Below are 14,161 nucleotides of genomic sequence, written 5' to 3'. Positions count from 1 at the left end.
TTTTCCCTACACATTGAGAAAACGCGGTTACAGGCTGGGGGCATAGCTCTCTGGTCCAAGCGCCTGTCTGGCAAGGGCAAAGGCCTGGCGTTCAGTCCCCTTTCCCGCATGCTGTGCCCCATCAGCAAAACTGAGCATGGCGGTGCAAGCCTATAATCCCAGTACTGGAAAGGCTGAGGCAGGAGGATCACTAGGGGTCCAAGCGGCGTAGCGAGACCCTGCACCAAATTACCAAATAAATAAAATATTAAAAAAATTAAAATAAACTTTTTAAAGAAAAATTAAGGTTAATTTGTTGTCCACTTTAGTAAGGAGCAGACTCAGGAGTCACACCCAAAGGCTCTGACCTCAGAAACGCTGTTCTGAATTGCTATGCTGTCTCCCAAAGACCTGTCCAGCAATATAACTCTGAATGAATAAGGAGAACATTCCCTTCTGATATTCCTTTTCACCTCTTTGTTGATGGAAATGATGCATTTGGCAAATAGAAATAATTTGTGCCAATTATACTTAAACCAGGTCATAAAAACATCTTCTAAATGTTAGGTCTATGTCAAATAAGTTAAAGAAAATTTAGGATAAGCAAAAATATACTATGTTCATAGACACAAGAGGGTTAATATACATAACTCACCCCCAAACAATCTACAGATTTGATCAACACAAACCTAATTATAGTTACACCTGGATATTTGAAGAATAAAGAAAGCGTCTTTCAGAAATTCTTTAGGAGAAACAATATCCAAGCATACTAGGTTTATTTTGAAATAAAAGAGTAAAGATTCCTGACTTATCTGTAAGATACTGATATATTCCAAAATCACAATGTTAAAAAATATTTAATGCTCACCAACAAGCAGACTGCATTTATTTGATAACACAATAACTGACAAAATATGGCCTAATAGAATAAATGCAAAGGAACCAATTGTTGTAGGAATGATGTTAGCAAGACATCCTCACCCAGAGAGGAAAATAGATTTAAATAGAATTAAGTTCTACACTAGGTCACATGTGAGCCTCCATCATTTGAGGATAAAACCATGCTGCTTTACAAGAAAGTAAGGAAAAAAAATTTGGCCAAATGGAAACTTAATTTTAAGTAGTACCTTTATATTACAAAGGAAAAGAACAAAATTGCATGAATTTCACTATAAAATAATTACAGATTGGTTTTTAATGTAGAAAGCTTTAGAGAAAGATTATAGAAAAGTAATAGCACAGACCTATGTCTATAAAGCATTTATACAAACCAATAGAAAGAAACAGTGAGCAGATGAACTTGGGAAAAAATCAAATGAGTTGAATGCATAATTCATGATAAGGAATGGCCCCGTATCCATTCAATGAGTGAAGAGATGAACAATCTCTACAGCAATCACCATAAAACAAGTTAAATCAGCTCTCATTGAAATGGTAAATATCTGGATAAGAACTCCTGGTGAAGAAACTCCCATTCATTGCTACTGTAATTGTAATTTGAAGCCATTCTGAGAAGTAAGCTAGCAAAAATTAGGAAAATAGAATTAGATGCATACAGTATATTCCCGCAACTCGACTCTAACATCAATACATGGTCCAGAAAAAACCCTCTCCTTTCATTACAACAAGCAAACTGATGTGGGTCTTGGCTTTTTACAGAATAGGTAATGTTTACATGTCCTGTGTCTATGGATGTGTGGATGGAGAGAAAAGTAGAAGGTTCCAGGGCCTCTGAATAGATCCTTAGAGGTGGATACTAAGGAGAATTGAAAAAGAGAGGGAAGCTAGCTAGGGCTAAGGGTTAGACTTCCCATGACAAAAAGGAGAAAGACAGCTATGTTTTCCACATTGGAAGAGGACTGTTTCACTCCCAAACTGCTGCTAAGCAACTGTGAGATTTTTAATCTGGGAACCTCTATTAGTTTTCTGTGCATTTACGATGTGTTTGACAGTATATAATAGGCAGCTTCATGTTCACTTTTGCTACATACTGAATGATTGCATCCCCTACATTTTAAATCCTAACCCAGGGTGATGGTCTTATGATATTGGGTCTTTGGGTACAATTTGGTCATGAGGGTAGAGTGTTCATGATTCGGAGCAGTGCCTTTGTGGCAGAGAGCTCAGGAGGCTAGCTGGTCCCTTGTACTTTGTGAAAACACAGCCAGAAGGTGCCATCTGTGGCAAAGGAAATCTCATCTAACCTCAGTCTTGGACTCCTCTGCCTCTAAAACTGTGAGAAATAAATTTTCTGTGTTTTTCAGCTTCCAAATTTATGGCATATCTACAGCAGGCCAACTATATATATATATATATATATATACCTGTAATTCCAGCATTTTGGGAGGACAAGGCAGGAGAATCACAAATTCAAACCCTGCCTGGTTAATTTAAGGGTTAGAGAGAACTTGTCTCAGAGAGAGTAAGAGAAAGAAAGAGAGAGGAATAAAGATAGTGATTAGATTATATATTCAGTTAGATTACTAGATAGTAATCGTTTATAAGGACAAAACTTAAAGCAACACGCAATGCTGAAGAAGTCTACATTTATAACCTGGATGAAGTTTTACGAAGGAAGAACTTAAAAGTAAGGGCAATAGCTCTGTGGATTTGGTGGTGTAAAATGCACATGCCAGCCATTGGAGATGCAAGCGCAAAAGCTAGCAGGAAGTAGTGAGCTTGGTATGACTAAAAGTGGCCTGGATATTGGAGAGACTTCAGTAAAGCTACCCGAGGTGAAGCATAGGAGAACATTCTGAGAAGTGACAGACTGCTAGGCCCTGTGGATTTCACTCACTAAAATATGAGTGAAAAAGGAAAACAATGAACTCTGACTCAGTTTTACAAATTCACTGCATCTGTTTTCGAATAACTGACTAAGGAGCAGCAAGAATAGAACGAAGGAAATGGTTCAGAACAGAGCAGATATCTGGAGCTTAAAGCAAAGTGGAGGCAGCAGGAAAATTGGCGGAACAGTCATACTGTGGACGTGTGCTGACAGTTAGCAAGATTTCCTCTGGAGCAGGCAAGCATAAATCTGGTTTAACTCTTCCTGAGATGGTGTAAGAGGAGCTGGTTGCAGTGCAAACACAGGACCAGGATGGTCCGTGTTAAATCTGAGGTGCTTATTTGTCCTCTTGGTGGAGTTCAGCAATCGGCAGTTAAATGTGAAGGTCTGGAGGTCAGAGAGAAAGAGAGAGTCCAGTTTAAAGATGCCAGTTGGGAAGGCATCATCATTTGGCATTTCGCGCTATGCTAGGTCTGAGGCTGGATGTGATGATCTCCACGTGAGATCATATTTAAAATAAGAAAGGTCCAAGGACCGAAACTCAGGGTGACCTTAAAGGTTAATGAAGAAAAATCCGCAAGTGATGAAAAAGAGGCATCCCAGAGGGAAGGAGAAAAAAAAATGTGAATTTTGTGTTCTGAAAACCAAACAAAACTGTTTCTTAAGCATGAGAGATATAAATTGTCGTCTGTTTCTGGTATCCCAAATGAATAAAGGAGAGTGTAAAGATGTCCTTTATATATAGCAATACAGAGGTCACTGTGACCTTGGTAAAGGAATGTTGTATACGTTCTGAGTGAAAAAAAGTCTCCATTGGAAACAGCAGGTATGGATATGCTTTAAGAAGTTTTGCGTGCTAGAGAAGGACAGATGCAGTAGACAGAACGCTGAATCCTGAGGGAAAAATAGAACTACTGACATTAGTTACTTTATGATAGTTCCTCTTAGTTCTCAACCTGACTTGGCTAAGAAACTCTGGAGAAAGAGATTGGATCAGAAAGGTGCTAATATGTTCACTGAATTCATCCTCTGATATTCATATTCAAATATGCTGCTAGAATACAATGCAGGGCCCCACTAGAAGAGTCCAGTCACTAGGGTTGCACTTTTTTTTTTTTTTTTTTTTGTATTTTTCAGGGAAGGGTCTATGGGGAGTTCAGAGTCTCACTACTAGATCAGACTCATAGTGATCTGCCTGTTTAGCACCTCCCAAGAGCTGGGATTACAGGCATGCACCACCAGGCCCAGTCTTAATTGCAATTTTAGGGCACCCTGGGGGCAAGGCCAGGATCAAATGCCAGGCCCTTGCACCTGCTTGCAGGCACTTTAATCTGCTGAGCTATTTGGCCAGCTCAGGGAGGCTACTTTGGAGGCTTCTTTCCTACTAGTTTTCTTCCCCTTTGTTCTGCCTTCTGACCACCACAACCCAAGAAGGTTTTCTATACTCATCCTTTTGCCAAGGTGTTTCCGCTTGGAGCCACAGAGGCATGGTCCGAAACCTCTAAAACCATGAGCCAAATAAACTTTTTCTATGAATTGTATATTTCAAGTATTTTGTGTACCAGTGCAAAAACTGACTTATACAATTTTATTTATTTTGTTTGATTAGAAGAATGAGTGAGTAATCAATTGGAGAATGGTTTTATAGAGGAAAAATAGATATTGTTAGAAAGATGAAAGCTGTTCCCCTGAACTTGTCCAGGAGATGCATCAGTGACACTTATAATGACCTGGGGATCTTTCTGCAGGCTACAGAATAACATGAGAAATCTGTAGTTTCAAGTGCTGAAAGTTAGAGGGACATGTGAGGCAAAAATAATGGGAATTTGATTTCTCAGCAAAGAATAGGATGGTGGGTAAACTTGCATTTAGATTATCTGTAAGAGAAAAAAAGAAAATGTGACATCTCTTGAAAACAAGCATTTTACTATAAAAGGGATAAATATGCACTCAGTCTCACAGTCATTCATTCAAAAATTGTACAAGCACTTGCTTTATTTAGACACAGGGTCAAGCTAAGGTATAGTCTCAGGAAGATCACTAAAGGCTCTGGGTGAGATGAGAAACACAATAATTAAATATGCAAGCAGCCATATTAATAAATCAAAATATCTATGAAAAGGACATCTAGGAGAAAGTAAAGCAATGTCAAAATATTTGTGATGTAGAGGAAAGTTAAATATGAATCAGATATAGCCTGCCTTGAGATGGGGTAGGGGAAAAGAAACATTTTGATTGGCTTTTGTTTTTTTCAGGTGAGTGAATAGCTTGATTTTACGGCAATTTGAGTAAAATTAAAGTAGAAAATTTTGTTAATGGAATGCAGAAAAGGCAACTTGCTGGAACAATAATTCTCACTGGTGAAAGAAGAGATGCTGATTTTAATGTCTAGAGATTGATAATTCATTACAACAGAAGATAAAAGATGTTTCTGATTAGGTGACATTTCACAAAAGACCTGAAAAAGCTAAGTGTATACCTGGAGAATTGTGCACCAGACAGCAAAGAGTAAATGCAAAACAAGAGCAAGCTTAGCAATTTGAATGAAAACAGAGAAGTGTGTGTTCCTCAAAACAGGGGAAGTTTTTATAGAACATTAGATGCCAACTTAAAACACTGGTTTTTAATGCATGAAGTACAAGTTGCTGTACTGTAAGAATTTTAAAAAGTTCAACGTCCTCCTTCATGATCACTTCTATTAAAAGTCTACATTTGTATCTTGGCATATTTCACTTATCTCACGTATTTTTTTTTTATAAGGAGAACCGGACTGTCATCTTCCTGTTCATTTCAGCATCCACTGGAGAAGTCTGCGGAGCTCCGGGCCAGCAGTGTACTTCCACAGGTGTAAGTCTCTGCTCCCTGCGCAGCCCCAGTCCCAGGACAACAGGCCTCATCTGCAGGCCTCCAGTTCTATTTCGAGAGCCCAGGGGTGTTACTCTCTAATGAGCAAAGCAGAAAAGGAAGCAGAGTGTTTATGAAACTTTGCATTTCCTCTCATGTAGGAGTTCAAGCTCTAGCGGAAAGACTTCCTGTTCTGTCGCCATTGCTACTGAGCTGAGTGAAGCTGCTTACGCCACGAAAATTTAAAGGTGAAAATTAAAAATAAAATATTAAACACATACCTAGTCTGCCCAGAAAACAAAGCAGACTCATGGAGAAACAGGTCTGAAGGAGACATTTCTAACTCAAGGGGTTAAACTTGCTACCAGGGCACGTTGAAGGAATAGCACCCCAGGGCCTGCCGGAAGGCAATTTCACTGAGGGAAAGGCATGGGCCCACATCCTGAGTTGGAACTGGCTCCTGCTTAAAGAAAGGTGATAAATTATCTATGGCTAAAGCTAAGGAGGAACAGAAATACATTAAAAAAAAAAGAAAAAAAAAAAAAAAACAGTGAAGTTTCTGTATCCCTTGGGTTGTTGGTACAAAGAAAAACGTTACAAGAAATTGAAAGGCAGTTCACACTGATAATCTAAATGTATGATCTAGGGGCTGGGGAGATAGCTCAGTGGAGTAAGTGCTTGCCTGGCAAGCACAAGGTTCTGAGTGCGATCCCTGGTACCAATAAATAACTAAATAAATCAATTTATGTTCTCTTTTATATAGGAGGCCTCAAGACTATGAATTCATGAACAGCTGCTTTAGACAGTAAAGCTCTGTGGCCTTTGGAGTAATGAAAAACTTCCACATAGCTATCAAAAAGGGATGGAAGTTCAAATTCATTTTCACTCCAGCATTTTCAACAAAAGATGTCTTCACAGATTGGGAGATATAGCTTAGCAGCACAGATGCCTGCCTGGCAAGCATGAGGTCTGAGTTTGATCCCAGGTATAAAAAAAAAAAAAAAGAAAAAGAATAGGAAAAAAAAAGAAACAATGTCCTCACAACACAAACAATACTGCATATAAGTTCTCAGCCATTTACAAGTCAACAGAAAGAACATGACAAATACATTCCTCAGATTTAGAGATTATGGAAATTGTGAGTCACAGAATCAAAATATTTGTTCAATAAATAGTTAAAAATAAGACAAATGGTATGAAGAAAGCCAAAGCTCTTAAAAGATAACCAGTGTATTTTTATAAGATTCAACGATTTTAAAAACGAAGTAAGCTTACCAACCCAAAATATAAAATAAATAAATCAATGACAGATGAAGAGAGTATCAGCAAACTTGAAAAGAGACATAAAAACTGTATCCAGAATATGGCAAAGGTCATCACAAATGCAAGTTCTGGAAGAATGACTAAGGGACAGTAAGGGCAAAATACAGCTCCGTTTTCTGTACATGCTCCCTATACTTGTTATCTTATTTTAATTATAGCCAATCTACAAGATGTGAAGTATTATTTCATTAATGTGTTTTTTTTTTCTCACAGTGCAGGAGATTGGCCACAGATCCTCTCCTGAGCTCCACCTTCAGCTCTTCCATCACTTTTAGTGTTTACTTTGAGACCTTCCTGCTAACTTCCCTCAACTGGGCTCAAACTTCCAATCTTCTGCCTCCCAGAAAAGTTGAAATTACAGGTGTGTCCTCCCCATGTGGCTTCATTAATATTGTTTACCTTTCCCTGATGATTAGAGATGACAGGCACCTTTTCACATAATCATTTGTATGTTTTCTTTGGAGATATATCTGTTCAGGTCTAAGATTTGGTTAGATCTTTGTTTGTTTTGTTTTTAGCCATTGATTGGGTTGTTTGGGTTCCTAACAGGGTTCTGATATTAATTTCTTAACTCTGGTACATTTCTGGCAAATATCTTCTTCCGGCTCATAGATTGTTTCTTCACTCTTTGACTCTTTCCTTTGCTCTAAAGAAGTTTTGTTGTTTAATGTCATCCCATCTATCTATTTAAGCTTTTCTTTCCTGACCTTTGCAGTCTTAGCCTAATAACTTTCGCCCAGATCCTTATTGCTAAAGGTTTTTTTCTATACTTTCTTATAGATATTTTAGGTTGAGGTCGTGTATTTTGTTCATTTTGTATTTAAACCTTTAGTTAACTTAGTTCATTTTGTGTTTGGTTCTTATATATAGCATAAAATGAATATCTATTTTTTTCTCTAAGAGAATGTCCAGTTTTTCCAGCATCACTTATTAGAAAGGTCATTATTTCCCCAAATATGTGTCTGGGCATATTTCTTAAAAATCAATGGACAAAAAATGTGAGGATATAGTTGTAGACTTTCTTCCATCAGTGCTTTGTAGTTTTAAAGGTTCATATCTTTCATCTCTTACACAGAATACATTTCTTTGCCTTAATTTAATAATTATAATAAAAGGCATTTTGTTGATTTATTTGCAGATGGATAAGTGATAGTTTACATAAAGAATACTGTTTTCTGTGTGTGACTGCATTTGTCTATGAAATAGCAAACTTGATAGAATCTACCAAAAACTCACTAGAGCTATTTTTATAAGAGTCTATCACTCGTAGAAACAATTTGGATCATTTTCTTCTTTGGATGATTTTCTTCCTTTCACCCAACTTTTCGAGTTAGGATATACAATATTATGTTCACTAAAATGGCAGAAATGGGTATCCTTTGATGTTTCTAATATTAAACAAAAACTTCAAACTTCACTATTGAGTATGATGCTCACAAGGTCGTTGAGTGTGCCTTTTATAGGGCGAATGTACATTCCCTTTCTACCAAATTTGCTGAGTGTTTTTAATCATGAAAGCATAGTAAATTTTGTTGAATACCTTTTGGAATGAAACATACAAAGTTTGGATATTGGTCTTAAATAGAGCTTAGGTTACTTCGCAGTTTTAGCCTATAACCTACCACTACTGAATTTTATACTGAAACACAACATAAACTTTTCTGTCTGTTAAGTTCAACATAACATTATGACTTATATAAAGGAATGATAAATTTTGGGGTTGAAGAGCATTGCTTTTGTTCAGTAGGGGAAATGAGAATAATTAGGACGCAGAAAATATCAGTAGCACCTAAATCTGGAAGACTTGGCAAGTAGCGCAGTGTTATACTTTTCTCACAAACTGTAATGATACAAATAAACAAAAATAAATTAATAAGAAACATTTAAAACTAATTTTAAAGCATGTATAGCTCAAATATGTACACATAGTCCCTCAAAATAATGTCTTTATATGTTTATCATAGTTTTTATATACTAATGTGTCTTATAAATCCAAGCAAGGTATGCCTACCTGATTTATTCAAGAACAAGTAAGTAAAGCAAAAATTTTAAAAGGTCACATGGAAGAATGATTTGTGGCCATCATAGTATGATTTAGTGGTTTAGGAAGTACCACAATGGCATATGAATTTCTGTGGAAACTACCAAACTCTCTACATCCTGTTGACAGTCCTGCATATATTGCTGGTATCTCTATCCATCCGTGAGTCCGAGGCTTCAGAATCTTTGCTTTGGAGTATCTTACCAAACTCTTTGTATAAAAAGCAGTCCTGGAAGGTACAGGGTCCTAGGAACAGAGAATCAAATTTTAATCACTGAGGTTAATACATTCCATCTCCATTAGAAGGAAGTTTTGGTTGGGGGTTTTTGTCTTTATACATAATAGGAATTTCAACTTTTCTCAACTATAACACCCTTCACTGTGGGAACAGCGTCTGCTGACACATCTCCACTTGGCCTTCATGTAGTGTGTGGATCTAAAGAAACTGACAGGAATGTGGAGCACACACTGCCCATCTGGTATGGATCCCAGGTTCTCTTGTTTTCTGCCACTATCTTTGAATTTGTGGAGAAGTTACTTACTGACTTGTCACTGAGGAAAAATCCCAGCCCCTTTGCAGTTCTCCATTTATACAAAAAAAGATTGGAGAGCCAACCTTTTTTAAAAAAAATGTATTGGTTATTTAATTAAGTTCTTAGTAAGAAGTTTAGAAGACTAATTAATGAGGATAAATTCCATTTGTCAGAGCAAAAACAGATCACAGGTAGCCCTGGAGCTGAGGAACAGCTTTGATTTTTGCTGAAATCTGTGAGTCCACTGCTTTCTCATCCATTTTGTGTTGCTCTGAAGTCTGGTATCTCTCTTTCTCAGTGTCAAAGATCTTGCCTTCTTGGTGTCTGGGTTTCTGCAGCTTCTTCTTGAAATAAGCATCAGTGAGGTGTTTGGGGATTTTCACTTTGCTGATAGCAATTTTTTTAGAGGTAGCAATGACAAGTTTCTGGTGTGTTCTTCATAGAGGAACATAATTAAGGCTAAGAGGCCCAGTCACAAGTAGCAAGCCACTGGCAGACTGCTTCAGGAAGACCACTCTCTTGCTTCTGTGATGCCCAGGAAGGATGATCAAGATGGTACCAGGAGTGATGCTAGCTCAAAGTTTCTGCACATGCTGACTGAAGCGTTTCTTGTTGTGGCTCATGAGCTTTTCGGGCACATCTTCAGTAGGGTAGTATTAGGCATTTTTTGAAACTTAACCACCAGGTTACCTCCATTCTTGTCCCCACTGACTGGTTTTGTGATCATAGCAAGAATTTTTTCCTTCTTTTACTTCTCAGCCTTTGATTTAGCAGCTGTGTACTTTCTCTTGTATAAAGCCTTTCTGGAATACATAGCAGATCGGGAGTATCTACCAACTACTCTAACCAGGAGGATTTTGGCTGCAGTGGGGCTGGCCCTTCTTGGACTTTTCTGCCATCAACTACTGGCAGCAGCCTTCTTAGCTTTGGGTTTCTATTTTTTAGTGTCTGGCTTCTCAGATTTTTTGCCTGCCATCTTGCAAGATGGGAAAGAGCTGATCTCTCCAAATTGAACTGTCCCAGTTTGCAATCCTCTTCCCCCTAGTCATGTGTCAGTTCATTAATTTTTTTTTCCTATGTCTATTTCAACTCATTTTCTCTTTTATCTTTTTAATTCATTCCCACTGCACCTTCTCTATATGGATAAAGTACCTAATGCGAAACTCAGGACATGATCTATACTTCAAGAGTGAACAAAGTTCCAAAGAAGTTTCTGTCTCTAAAGAAACTTTCTCCTGAGATTGATGTTGCATTAGAATTTGGTGTGCATGTTAGTTAATTCAGTGTTAAGTTTCAGCTGTTAATTTCCTTTTTAAATTGTAAGATATAGAACTGATTATAGCAATTTCAGAAACTATAGTTTTTAGGCATTTGCTGCACAATTTTCTCCTTTCTGGGGAGTTTCTTGCTTTTTCTTTTGATGTACAGGGCCATTTAAGTCCTCCATGCATTTCTGGAAAACTAAAACTCAAAATCTAAGCCTGTTGAACCTCTTGTCACACAAGTATTTGAAAGAATGATACTTAAGGGAAATAGAAAATGACACTTTCACCCTCATCTTTTGAAGACGAAATGATCCACCCCTTCAATTCTACCAAAGGAGAATCCCAGCTCATTTTCCTTAGCAAGAGCTTTAAAGTGTAAAAAACTCATCAAGCATCTTTTCCTCTGAGACAATGTCATCCGAGTTCAAAGGCTGTACACAGCTCTGCAAAGCTGCTGTCGTGTTTCAGTGATAAGGGCCTTGGCTTTCATTTTAGGTTTGATTCTGAGAAAATCAAATCTGTTTTTATGTACACTATGACTATAAATCAGAAAATTAGGAAAAATAATCTATTTCTGCAGATAGCTTGGGGGAGTTCCAGCTTTTTTTAATCCTAAAATAACTCTTCAGCTAGGTTACATTTTCACTCTTTAAACCATGTTTGATTATTTGAACTGAAAACACACACTTCTCCTTCGATACAAAGAAAACCTTAACTGTTCTCTTGGGAAACAATGCTGTCTTATTCTGTGGTGAAATAAAAAAAGTATCTTTGCTAGCTCTGAAGTTCAGTACTTGCTTATTTAATTTTTCCCCAAATCTATCAAAATTCCTTCACTGTAATTACTAGAACTTTAAAAAAATACATCAAAATCTCAGAATTAATCACTTAGCAAATTAGAATTTGGGGGCACAATGTGCAGAACACACGCATTCTTAAAAAACAGTATGCTGTATGATTGCATCTCAGCATCTCCTGATACGTTAAACAAACAATATTCATTATAATGTTTAAGCCATAATGTATTTTTCCTTGTTCATTTGAAATGATGTGCAACTTTTCAGCAATCAACTACATACATCTCAATCATCCTCAGAAGATGAGGAATTAATCACCTCATGCAGAATCAGTTGCCATCATTCTGCTATAGACAGTGGGCAGATTTCTTACCAAGTAAAGATATACAGCAGTTGTGACCAGTTTTTCAAGTTAATACATACTTAGAGCTAAACTAAAGATGCCAAGATAATTCAAAGTGCACACGTAAGAATATTTTCCAAGGGGCCAGGGAGATGGCTCAGTGGAATAAGTGCTTCCCTGGCAAGTGCAAGGGCCTGAGTTCAATCCCCGGTTCTGAAAAAAAAAAAAAAAAAGATTATTTTCCACCTGACAGTCTTTCTGGAGCACAGCGCTCCACTAGGATGCAACAAGCCATCTCTGGCCCCTTGTCTAACATGATGATTTTGAAGGGAACTGAGTCTTTCTCCAGGTTGGCAACTGCCAGAGGCTTTCTGAAGGTCAGCGTTTATGTCCCGAAACAGGCACAGTCCCACTCCCAACCTGCTGGGCAGCAGCAGTAAGACTTCGCTCCCTCCTGTGGGTGCAGAAATCCAGCCCCTTTGGATTCTCCTCTGTCTTTCCCAAACCCTTCAGTTTTAGAGAACCTTGAAGATGAGATGAACTGGGCTGGAAGCGACAGGCAGGAGCAGCTGGGTGGCAGCAAGACCAAGGAGAGAAAGTGAGGTGATTGTGGTGCTTCCTCCACCTAAATTCTTCCCCTTGCTTTAAAAAAATTATTTATTTGTTTATTTATTTATGTGGTACAGGGTCTCAATACGCAGCTTGGACTCATCATGATCCTCCTGTCTCAGCCTCCCCAGTGCTGGGATTATAGGTGTGCACCACCACACGCAGTTTTGGTGTCTGTCTTGGCACCTGGGCCCAGCACAGCATGTGGTACCTGGGATCAAACCCAGGGCCTTGCGCTTTCCAGGGGTTCTTAGATAGTCGAGCTATATCCCCGGCCTGCCCCCTCGCTCCTTAGTGGTCCTATAACTAGTATGGACTGGGATAAGCTGTAAATGTAAAGCACATAGCAGACCATTTTTTTAGAAAAGGAATGTAAAAAAACTCATGGAAATTGTTTTCATGTTAATTAATTATAAATGAAACAATAGCATGTACACTGAGTTAAATAAAATGTTATTAAAATTAATTTCATTTATTTCTTTTTATTTTATTTAATTGTACTTGTACTTGAGTTATATTTCTATAGAGAGAACTGGTCCAGAGTTTGGCCTGATCCCAGACTCCTTAGCTAATCCCTAATTCCCTATTTAGATCTTGTCATTTCTTTCTACATGAAGGGGACCCTTGTCAGTCAGTACTGGGGTCCCTTGCTGAATGGAATCATGGATAGAATGCCTCCGCTCTCATCTGAGCTCCTTCCCACTCTTCTTTCTGGTCTGGGGTACAGAGTACAAACACAGCACCCCTTTTACTTTCCCAAGATGCATTGTGATTGACACCTCAGCAGGTGCTAGGCCTAGACACAGGGTCAGAATCCTCCAAGAAGCCCTGGGTAGCTGGGCCACGCTATCTGGAAGGGTAAGGCCAAGTGGCCACCAAAGCCATGTCTTTTTCTCATTGTAACTACTTCTCTTGAATGTGCCCTCTCCTACCCCCACCCTTCTCTTCTCTTTTAAAAGTCTAATTCTGAGCAGCCGGCTCTGTTCAGCCTGACTGGTTTGTTATGGCTTATAATCTGCGCCAGGATTAATTAGCTAATTACTGACAAACGTCCGCTGGCAAGATTCTGCTCCAGCTTGTCAGCTTGAAGTGTTTAATTATTTTAATCATTTACTTTCATCTTCAAAATTTATGCTGCCAAGGGAGTTGCAGGGCATCTTTTAATTATGATTTGGGGTTTCTGTTGGGCTGTGTTCTGTTCCTGGGGACAAGGAATGTTATTTTTTTACTATGTTTCCACCAAAACCTAAACACCTGTCGACTCCAGGTCCTGGTTCTATGCTCCATGAATGGGAGATGGGATGGGTTCCAAGTCCTCTCTGGACATTGCTCCTGTATCCTAAAATGTGATGTATGTAGAGGTATGGTGGAAATTTGAATTTTGGAGAAAGTTATACACTAGACAATAATCTAGATATTTGTTTATATTAGTTCCTTCATGAGCATAAAGAGTATGAAAACTGGGGTCGGGAGATAGCTCAGTAGAATAAGCGCTTGCCTGGCAAGCACAAGGGCCTGAGTTCAATCCCCGGTTCCACCAAAAAAAAAAAAAAAAAAGAGTATGAAAACTACCTGACAATTAGACAGAATAGCCTGGGGTGGCCAGAGTGGAGAAGAAACATAAGAAAGGAGTTAT

Source organism: Octodon degus, unplaced genomic scaffold (assembly GCF_000260255.1).
Source record: "Octodon degus isolate 3935 unplaced genomic scaffold, OctDeg1.0 scaffold00082, whole genome shotgun sequence".
NCBI classification, from domain to species: Eukaryota; Metazoa; Chordata; class Mammalia; order Rodentia; family Octodontidae; genus Octodon; species Octodon degus.
Note: the sequence above shows the minus strand (reverse complement) of the source record.